At 48.2% G+C, this 11,506-nt stretch overlaps 1 pseudogene; it reads left to right on the forward strand.

The window, feature by feature from the left end:
- The first annotated feature begins 1,723 nt into the window (after positions 1–1,723).
- LOC102417314 lies at positions 1,724–6,469 on the forward strand (annotated as a pseudogene).
- The last annotated feature ends 5,037 nt before the right edge of the window (positions 6,470–11,506 follow it).

Raw genomic sequence — 11,506 nt, forward strand, 5'->3', positions numbered from 1 at the left:
GCTGTCTAAACAACTAGAGGGTCAGGGAACGGTTGACCAAACCTTATGGGTGCTCCCCCACCAGAACCAGTCACTTTAATTACAGTTGAGCTGAAATTTTGCTCTGGGACTCCTGCACGACATGAGGAATGACCTCACACCTCCACAGAGATTCTAAGTCCCCTAAGAATACCTAATACTCGGGCTGGAGGAAGGACATGACATCGCCCTGTACTTTTGGAGCTGATTGAGTTCAACTCTAATTTATACGGCAATGGTTTTGTTTGCTCAGATTCTCAGAAAGCAATTCCAGTTGGAAAGCCACAATTTAACACCAGCCACCCATTTTTTCCTACTGTCTTTTCTTAACTTAAGTTCTATCAACACTTATTCTTAGTTCTACCTGGAGTATTTAAAAATACAGCTCAAATAAATCTAACCCTCTACCACCAGCAAGGGAATATTCCTGGATTTAATTCACAACTCATCAGGTTCACCCGATGGATAGGGAATCAGCAGTTCAATGGGTCCTTTGTTGAATCCTAACACCAGGTCCACAGGATGGTCCTGGGTGAGCTTTTTTGGAATCCTGACCCACTACGCCAAGTAAATGTCAAAGTAAGAAACACTCACATCTGTGAAGAATTTTTGTGAGTTTATTTAAGTCCCATTGTCAACAATTGGCAGGAAGAAAATCTCAGCAGATTGAGATAATGCTCTCTGGCAGTTTTGCACCTTATTTTATACGTTACAATCAAAATAGGAGATGTATGGTGGTAACATGAAATCCAGGGGTGATACATTAGGGATCCCGGAGAAATCAAAGTGGGGAATCCTCTGTAACTGGATAGACAGTAAAATGACACAGACGTACCTATTATACATCCTATAGGTGATATAGAATAGTTTCAAGTCAATAATGTACTCAGTAACAATGAGGGGATTTGTAGTCTCCGCAGAGCATTGCCTATGCTTTGAGGGATACGGGAAAAGGTAAATTCCTTTGACATTCCAAATTATATGTTATTGTAGATGCCAAAAGGCAATAGACAGGTTCAGTTAAGGTAAAGATTGACCTTTGTCAGGGAAGATGCCAGCCTAGGACATGACTACCCACCTTAAACTGCTTTTAGTTTAGGACATGACTACCCACCATAAACTGCTTTTAGTTTAATAATTTTCATTTCAGAACATCCTTTGTGATAACAATAGGTCTCTGAGTTTGCAGGAACACTACACAGGCCTTCCCTGAGCTAGTCAGTGAGCATGTGGTCCCTTTTCACACACACTGTCCTTGTATCACTCGTGTCCCACCTCTTGACAACAATCACTGAGTGCTTAGGGGACTGGTCTGAACTACAGCCCCCAACCCACCTGGCAGTTTATAAGCTGCCCCTGAGGGAATGTCCCTCCTCTGTCCCAACACAGGAAGAGAAACCATTTCCTCAGAATGCAGAAAGGACCTGTATGGTGTAAGCAGATGCAGCTACCTTGCTGCCCACAGTCCTTGTCTCCACACCTCGCGCTCCCCACCCCTGTGCCCACGTTCAACACACCAATGCCCAAGAACCTGTTTGCTACCCGGGAGTTGGACAGCCCCAGCCTCATATTTGTTCCCAGGTTGTGCAACCTGACTTTAATGGAGATGGTGGTCCTCAAAGAGGTGGAGAAGGACCTCATCTCCATGGTGATTGCCATGAAGATGCAGGGCTCCAACCTCATGTCAATGGTGATCACAGTGAAAATGCAGGGCTCCAAGCATATCCTACGGGAGTATGTTCTCCAGTGGACAACTGGAGACAAACCAGGAGCTGACATCACTGCAGGACCCCCACTACTTCAAGAGAGAAGGCAACAAGCTACAGGACCTCTTGCACTGTAGGAAGCGTTTTAAGTACCAGACCATCTGGACCTACAAGACACTCCCTGTGGGCACCATCCACATGGCCGAGGTCAGGCAGCGACCCCTAAAGGGTGGCCAGGGGTTCTGCCTCTGCAGCAGCATCAAGGAGGCTTCTGCCAGAAAGCAGAAAGAACCTGTATGGTGCAAGCAGCTGCAGCTACCTTGATGCCCACAGTCCCTGTCTCCACACCAACAGCTCCCCCACCTCCGTGCCAAGGCTCAACACACCAGTGCCCAAAAACCTGTTTGCTACCCAGGAGTTGGACACCCCCAGCCTCAGAGTCATGCCCAGGTTGTGCAGCCTGACCTTAATGAAGATGATGGTATTCAAAGAGCTGGAGAAGGACCTCATCTCCATGGTGATTGCCATGAAGATGTAGGGCTCCAACCTCATGTCCATGGTGATCACAGTGAAAATGCAGGGCTCCAAGCACATCCTACAGGAGTATGTTCCGCAGTGGACAAATGGAGACAAACCTGGGGCTGACCTCACTGCAGGACCCCCACTTCTTCTGTGAGAAGGCAACAAGCTACAGGTCCTGTTGCACTGGAGGAAGCGCTTTAAGAACCAGACCATTTGGAGCTATAAGACAATGCCTATGGGCGCCATCCACATGGCTGAGGTCAGGCAGCGACCCTTGAAGGGTGGCTAGTGGCTGTGCCTCTGCAGCAGCATCAAGGAGGCTTCTGCCAAAGTGACTGAGATCTGGATCCTTCCCTGTCCAACCAGCACATCCACTGGGAGGACAGTGCCATACAGGCCAGATGCAAGGCTAAGTCAAGGGTTAATTACTCCGAGGGGGTATATCAGAGCTTCTCCTCTGAGCAACAGTGCTGGAAACCCTTCCATCCTTGCTGCTTGACGCAATCTCTGCAGGGAAGAAACATCTGCACAGCATATGTTCCAAGGGACCTTAAGTATATGGCATACTGTTCTTAATATGTTTGCTCCCCTTCTTAGTGCTATGTGTTCTAACCAGGGCCACCTCCCTGAGAAAGGTTGTTTCCCCAGGTGGGAATGTTTCCCTGGAGTTAGGGATTAATGGGACTAGGGAAGGGAATAAATCAGTAAAACCCCCTAGTGTTACAGAAATACCGTGTACTCCTTATGAGGAACTTTGACTAAGACTGTTAGCAATAAATTTAGGACTTGCTAGAACCACATCCCCAGGGGTCTACCCACCAGAGAAAGTACGAAAGCCTATACCCCTAAAAACCCGCCGAAGCAGGGCAGTCCCAAGGAAGACCACCAGCAAGGCTAAAAGGACATAACCTTTAATCTCTTTCAGTTATTACCTATAGCTTAACAGTCAGTAGAATAGTGACCTTGGAATAGAAATAACAAACTATCCCTTATAATGAAACACAGAGACTAACCTTTAGAATAGAATGTAGAAACATAGACAATAGATAAGATTAAAATCAACAGAGCTAGATAGAGAAAAGATTTTTAGCAAAGGTCAGATAAGAAACAAGGAACTGTAAAAGGTAAAAAAGGAGGACCCAAAACATACCATGATGTAACTATAGAGGCAGGCTTTTAGGATCAAATAGTATAAATACAGCTGTAACAATACAATAGAAAAGAGCCTGAATATGCTAATCATCTGATTGCTATCTCGGTGTCCTTCATTCTTCACCGATGCCATCCACACCTTTGGAACCCCTGGACCACTGTGGCTGGACCCTGGCATAACAGGCTAGCAACAATGCCACCCATGGACCGGACCTGGCTGAAGAAGGCATTGACTTGGGGATGCCCAAGAAGCAGAGGCCACGGATATTAGGAAAGACGTCCATTACCAGGCCACAAAATATCAAGGAAAAAGTTGTGGCATGGCTGGGAAAGTTCAAAGTGTTAGAGGAGGCTGTGTACTCGAGCAGGACACAGCAGAGCATTTCCCTGAGTTGGAGTGGGACCTGGAACTTCTTTCAACACACTGAAAAATCCCAGGGAACGTGCACCACACATGGAGGATGATAACAGCACCCTCAGAACCCCCAAGCCCAAGCTCAGACTGTTCTTTGAAGGCTTGGCACACTCCAGCTCCCAGACAAAGAAGGGGAGCATCCACAGTGCCTGGAGCCAACAGGAGCCTGCAAGTTGGGCCAAAACGCAAGAAAACACATGGGCCCTTGGGCATCAAACAGCCCAGTGACAGTGTTTCAGACTTGGTGGTCCACAGCATCCCCTCCCCCAAAGTTCCTTGAATCAGGACCTCCTCCATGTCTAACCATTTCATTCACCATGAGGACAGTGCCATGCTAGCTGGCCCAAGACCAAGTCTACAAATCACTACTCTAAGGAGGAGTATGAGAGCTTCTCTGAGCAGGAGACACATGGGTAGGACCTGGATCAGGAAGCAGTGACTATTGAAAGTCACCACAAGGTCTATGACAAGCAGAAAGTTGTAGCTTTGCTGAGCAGGGCCCAAGTGTCAGAGGAGGCCATGGACCCTGAGCAGGACCCTGCAGATCATGGCCCCAAGTGGAGGAGGACCTGCACCTTCTGTCTAACATGCTGGAGAACCAATGACAGCAGCCCAGACAGGGAAGAAGATGACAGCCTACTCATCACCACCAAACCCAAGCTCAGGCCATACTGCGAAGGCCTGTCACATTTCAGTTCAAAAGTGGATATGGGGAGCATCCATGGTGCCCAGAGCCTGGAAGAGCTTCCGAGTCCTAGCTGGTTTCGCTGAGTGCTAGTGTGTTGGCGCAGGGAGTAAAGGGACCCGGGTTCAAATCTGGCCACGGGCACAACTGTCTCAATTACAGGCTTGATCCCCAGCTCTGGTCATGGCACATGGAGGGGGCAAGCAATCCATGTGTCTCACATCGATGTTCTCTAACTTTCTGTCTCTCGCCCTCCCTTCAACTTTCTTTAAAAAATCAGTGGAAAAATAACCTCTGGTGAGGGTTAACAAAACAAACAAAGCAAAACAAAGGAGCCTCCTAGTCCAGCTGAAGTGCCCAAGAAGACCAAGCTCAGTCAGCAATAACCAAGTGACAATGTCTCCCACTTAGAGCCCCAAAGCATGCCCACCCAGGGGAGCAAACAGCCCTGCCAAAGGACAGCCCAGAGGCAGAGACCTCAGCCCTGGACATTTTCACCAAGAAGCTGTTGCCAAGTAGGCACATCACCAAGACTGAGTCTCTCATCCCCTCAACCAAGGCCAAGGGAAAGGATGCCAGCCACCATGGCTGGGCAAGTACCTGAAAGAGTGGCAGAGGGCACAGCCATAGAACAAGTAAGCCAAGAGCCCAGACAATGAGCATGCACAGACCCAGGGAGCCAGCTGCAGATCCCCAGGAAGACCAGGTACAACCAGCTGAACCACATCCTCATCTCTGATGACCAGCTGCCAGAGAACATCATCCTTGTCAACACCTCTGATTGGCAGGAGCAGTTCCCCTAGGACACCCTGCAGTGGCACACGCTGCCTGTGCTGTGCACCTGCTTCATGGCTGACGTCCTGGTGGCCTTCAGCTCCATCATCTGGCAGATACAGAGATACTGTAATGATAATTCCAGCCCTCGAAGCGGGTGAAGATCCTGGTGGAAGGGCACATCACTACTTCAGCGCTGTGCTGCGGGTCTTCCTGGAGCTGCTGTCCTATAAGATGCTCGACTGGCCAGGCTATGTGCACTTCCTGGTCATCCCTCTGGGTTCCAACCTTGTGGCCAGGTACTTGGGCTCCATGCATTACTGCTACAACAGCTTCTTCCAGGACCTGGCCTGGTGGGACCTGTTCTACAACCTGGAGGCCCATAGCACCATACAGGACACACTGGGCATCATGATGAGAATCACACAGTACATCATAGGGAGAACTGTGCCTCCCAGCTTCCCATCGAGGAAGCCCTGCTTTCTTACAAGCAGAAGAGGCCCAATGAGGAGTCCTTATAGTTCATCTTCTCAGGGAGCCAGATGAAAGTTGGGATGGTGCAACAGTTTTCAGACACCTTGGGAGACTCAGATGATAGTCCCCCTTGGGCTGCAGCATGCTTTTCTCCTTCCCTCTGTCCCTACCTCTGTTCAACAATGAGGCCTTGTCATCCTACTGATCTTGTCAGTGAGTGGGGCTCGTCCTCCCCCAGCCAGGGCGATGGCACCAGGCTGATGGAGAGGCAGGTGGATTACTGGACAGCAGCCCAGCCCACAGACAGGAAGAGAGACTCGAAGAGGAAAGACCTGCCTACCGCCAACAACACCCTCAAGTGCACCTTCCAGTCTCTCCAGTTCAGCAGGCTGCACAGTAGTGATGAGGCTGCAGCAACACCCACCATGTGCATGACAGTACTCACCAAGGAGAAGAAAAAGAAGATGCTGTTTTTACCCAAGAAAACCAAGGACAAGGTCATGGAGTCCAAAATCCAAAAGCCAGTGCCTGGAGAGCATAAGCCGCCTTATCTGCAGGGCGAAGCACCAGGAGAACATTCTGCGGGTCCTCATCAAAGGTGTGGTGTGGAATGACGTAATGTTCCAGCTGGCAGCTCAGGGGTCCTCTCGCGTCCAGCACTTTTTCTTCTGCACCTCCAGACATTCTGACGCCACCTTCCAGCCCTTCCTGTGGCCCTCCTGATGCCAAGCACGGGAGTGCCCACCTGCTTTTCTGTTAACCTTTCAGTTTAGTACAGAAACCGACCCTGGAAATACAAAGAGAAACCTTCTTAAGTACAAATGTGCTCACAACCCGGAAGCTAATGTGGGGCCCCCATTGGGAGCCCCAACTGCTCTGCTGATTAACCAGAACTCTCTGGAAGTCAGGCGGGCAGGCTGAGCTGGAGAATCATGGAAGGTGAGTTTTGGCCTCAGGACACCTAACACTACAGGCGAGAAAAGTTCTCCCTTCTCCACCTGCACTTCCTGAAGCCAGGACTCTGCCTGCACAGGACTCAGAGCTGGTGGTCAGATGCCAAGGACTGGCCTCCCATTGTGAGCATCCTGAGCAGAACATGGGGGCCAGTCAACCCAGCCCCGGGCCCCAGCTGCCAACCTGCCAAGTGGCCCCACACAATCCACTCGTGCTTTCCTAAAAAATACCTGGGTGGTGCAGACCCCCAGGCACACCAACTAGACAAACTGGTGCAATACCAGCTGCCTGCCTTCCTGAGCAGGGACTCTTCTTTCGCCCTCATCTGTCTGTGTTATCACAGAACATTTGTTCCACCCAACAGGTGTGGGTCCAAGTATTTACCAGGTGAGCACCCTGTCCCTGCACAGCACAGTGGTCACTCACCCCTCTACTTGCTGGAAGTCTTCAGGGCATTTCAAGTCTGTGAGTGCTTGTGCCTCTAAACACGGGGTGAACCTAGGGCCAAGCTCACAGGTTTATTGTAGAAACTCAGTTGGGTCCTCCCTGGAAAGTGCTCTCTGGGTGCCTGGGCAGTGGAGAGGTCTGCTGCACGGGCTGTGGTTGAGCTCATTGGCCATTTTCTCTTCATCGTGACAAAGTTTCAACCTCATCTGTGATACTCCACAAAGCCTTGGGCTAAGCTCTTTTCTCCTTCAATACAGAGTTTGGAGATTCTATGAGAGATCCGTGTCCTGGGTGAAGCCAGAACCAAAAATCCCAGAAGTGAACAATGTGGCCCCGTGATAAGTTTATTCTTGACTAAAAGAATACAGAAATGGTGTGAAAAAATCTAAAATACTAGATAGGGTCAGTACTGTGTAGTGCATAAAGGTAGGTTAATGAAACATAGGAGGGCATATTAAAGAGCATGTCTTGCTGAGGAAAATATCGATATGTGTAAGAAACCACACGGATACCTTTAACTGCATGTATTTTAAGTTAAGGGAAAGTATCCTGTCTTGCAAAATAGAATGCATTAATTTTAAACCTGCCTCCAGAAATAGGACCTATTAAATGAGAAGCAATAAATGATTTTTTTTAAATCAGAAGAAAATTTGACCAATGGAAGTTACTGTTTGCTTTGTTATACCTATTATATCAGACTAACAGATAATACCCAGTCTTTTAAACAAAATAAATCATTACCACGTACTATGCCACATAGGAAGTCTCAATAATTCCAAAGAAGAAATATATGTTTGTTCCCCATTGATATGTTCATGAACCATCATGCTTGATGCCTATATGTTCTCTAACCATAATACACTAAGGTAAGAAGTTAATAATAAAGGATAGCTTTAAAATCGCCAAATATCTGGACACTTAAGAAGATACAATGGAAGCTGAAGTGATATATATTCTATATACCCTGAGTTCAAAAGAAATCATGAGTGAAATTATGAAATACTCACAACAAAAAACAATAAAGAAAAGGTGCAAATCAAAAGCCGCTTTAAAAGACATAGGTTTTTGTTTTAAATAGACTTCTAATGAAAGAATTAAATATGGGAAGAGAGATTGAAGTATCCAAATAGTAAATTAGAGAGAGCAACAGAGTGACCTTGAAGAAACAAGGAAAGGGGGAAACATAATGGCAGAAATCAGTAAAACACAGAATTTCAAAATAGCCTTCAACAAACCAGAAAACTGCTTCTCTAAAAATATTGGTAAAACAAACAGATTTCTAGCCAGACTGACCAAGAAACAGAGAAAAATGCTGTGCACATAGTTCCAACAAGTGAGGTGAAACGGACCAATTCCTGGGAAGAAACAAACTGTACAAACTTCCTCAAGAGAAACTGATGCCCTGACTAGTCTATTGAAGAAGTTGAATTTGTAGTTAAAGCATCTAATGAAGGGCATCCAGGCCCAGGTGGTTCACTGGAGAATTAAACAGAATAAATGAACAGACACTTCACTGAAGAGGCTGTAACATGTCGCATGAGCACTTGAAAAGTTCAACATCATAAGACATTAGGAAAACGTTAATTAAACCACAAAGAGACTAACTAAAGTAAAAGACTGTGATACCACTTGATGCTGGGGAGGATGTGGAGAAGCAAACTCATACAGTGCTGGTTGGAATGTAGACTGTTACAACCACTGGGAAAAGTAGTTTGTTTGTTTCTTATAAAACTAAACATGCAACTACCACACAACCTAGCAATTGCACTCCTGAGGATTTATCCCAGAGAAATAGAAACTTTCATCCACTCAAAAACCTGAGCACAAATGTTTATGGGAGCTTTATCTTAAAACTTGCAAGCGATCTCTGAAATCCCTTGTTGGGGTTAATACCTAGAGTTTATAAGAAATATCTGTCACATAAAATGGGAAGAGTATATGAAAAGGGAATTTCATAAAGGAAAACCCAAAACGTTAACAAGATATGAAGAGATATTAAATTGCACTTGTAGTAAGATATGAAGAGATGTTAAATTGTACTTGTAGTCAGAGCAGTAATGAGGTGTGCTTTACACCAATCTGCCTGACTGATTAGAGTGCTCTGATGGGAAATGTTGGTGAGGCTATGGGACAAATAGGAACATCATGGGCTGTGATGGGAGTGTAAACTAGTACAGGCACCCAGGAGGGCCATCTGTACATACTTTAAAAAATTAAATATGCTCTTATATATTTGAACTAGAGGCCCAGTGTACAATAATTTCTGGACTCGGAGGGTCCCTTGGCTGGGCCTGTCCTCTCTCGCAGTCTTAGACTCCTCGGGGGATGACCACCTGCTGGGGATTCGGCCTAAGCTGGCAGTCAGACATCCCTCTGGCAGCCTGGGAGCCCTCGGGGGATGTACACTTGCCAGTGGGGAGCATACCTAAGCTGCAGTCCGACATCCTTAGCTCTGCTGAGGAGGCGGGAGAGGCTCCCACCACCTCCATTGTACTGGCAGCCATCAGTCTGGCTTTTGGCTGAGCAGACCTCTCCCTGTGGGAGCACACTGACCACCAGAGGGCAGCTCCTGCATTGAGCATCTGCCCCCTGGTGGTTAGTGTGTGTCATAGTGACCAGTAATTCCCAGTCGTTCTGCTGTTAGGGTAAATTTGCATATTACCATTTTATTATATAGGAGTGCCTGGCCAGCCTGGGTGAGGGGCTGATAACTGTTTGCAGGCTGGCCACAGCCCATTCAGCGTGGGGGTCTCCGCTGGGTTGCCTGGCCACACTGGGTGAGGGGTGAGGGCCATTTTCAGGCTGGCCACACCCGCTTCAGGGTTGGGGGGTTCTGCTGGGTTGCCTGGCCAGTCTGGGTGAGTGGCTGATGGCAGCTTGCAGGCTGGCCAAGCCCCCAGCGGGGACCCTCACCCCATGAGGGTGTGGCCAGCCTGGGTGAGTGGCTGATGGCTGTTTGCCCGTTGGCCACAGCCCCTTCAGGGTGGGGGTTCCCCCTGGGGTACCTGACCAGTCTGGGTGAGGGGCTGATGGCTGTTTGAAAGCTGGCCACAGCCACTTCAGCGTGGGGGTCCCCACTGGGGTGCCTGGCCATCCTGGGTGAGGGGCTGAGGGCCATTTGCAGGCTGGCCACAGCCCCCATCCTCCCAAGCTCTCAGCGAGGCTGGCTGGAAGCAGGTCTGGGATTTATAGGGTGTCCCAAAATACACACAAGATTTGCAATTCAATTCAATTGCAAATCTTGCGTGAATTTTAGGACACCCTATATTTATCTTCTATATATAGGGTGTCCCAAATTTCATGCAAGATTTGCAATTCAATTCAATTGCAAATCTTGCGTGTATTTTAGGACACCCCATATAATTGAAACTTTGTTCCCTTATCGGAAGCCTGCAGGAAGCTTGGCTTCCTCCATTCCTGGGGCAACCAAGCCTCCTCCTCGTTCCAGCTCTGTGGCTGCCAACCGTCATCTTGGTTGGGTTATTGAAACTTTGTTGCCTTTAGCAGAGGCCTGTAGGAAGCTTGGCTTCCTCCATTGCTGGGACAACCAAGCCTCCTTCTCGCTCCAGCTCCCTGGCTGCCAGCCACAATCTTGGTTGGGTTATTGAAACTTTGTTGCCTTTAGCGGAGGCCTGCGGGAAGCTTGGCTTCCTCCATCACCGGGGCAACCAAGCCTTCTGCTCGCTCCAGCTCCTTGGCTGCCAGCTGGCCGCCATCTTGGTTGGGTTAATTGCATATAGTCGCTCTGATTGGCTGGTGGGCGTGGCTTCGGTCATAGCGAAGGTACGATCAATTAGCATCTTTGTCTTTTATTAGTGTAGACTAGAGGCCTGTTGCATGAAGAGATTCGTGCAATAGGCCTTCCCTTCCCTTGGCTGCTGGTACCGGTTTGCCTCTGGCACTCAGGACTCAGGCCTTTGCTCTGGCTGGACTCTGGACAGAGCTGGCCCTGGAGCCGTCCGGCTTCGCTGCTCCAGCCCCAGGGCCATCCGGCTTCGCTCTGCCTCTTGGAGCCTACGTATGCAAATTAACCGCCATCTTTGTTGGGTTAATTTACATACTATCCTGATTGGCTGGTTAGTGTAGCGAAGGTATGGTCAATTTACATGTTGGTCTATTATTAGGTAAGATATTCATATATATAATTTTGCTAAGACCGAAGAACATGAAGAATTACCGTAGGAGAACCTATAACATAGGCTTTTCATTCTCAAGCTTGAACTGATCACTTTTTGAATAACATTTCCTTGGCTGGGACACAGGGGGGAAAAGCAGGCCTTCTGTGTCAAAATATAGCCCCTCTGAGTCTAAGAGCATGAAGCTGGTTCCTCTGATCAGCATCACTGGGTGGGAATGGAG

Source organism: Myotis lucifugus, unplaced genomic scaffold, assembly GCF_000147115.1.
Source record: "Myotis lucifugus unplaced genomic scaffold, Myoluc2.0 scaffold_199, whole genome shotgun sequence".
Classification (NCBI taxonomy): domain Eukaryota; kingdom Metazoa; phylum Chordata; class Mammalia; order Chiroptera; family Vespertilionidae; genus Myotis; species Myotis lucifugus.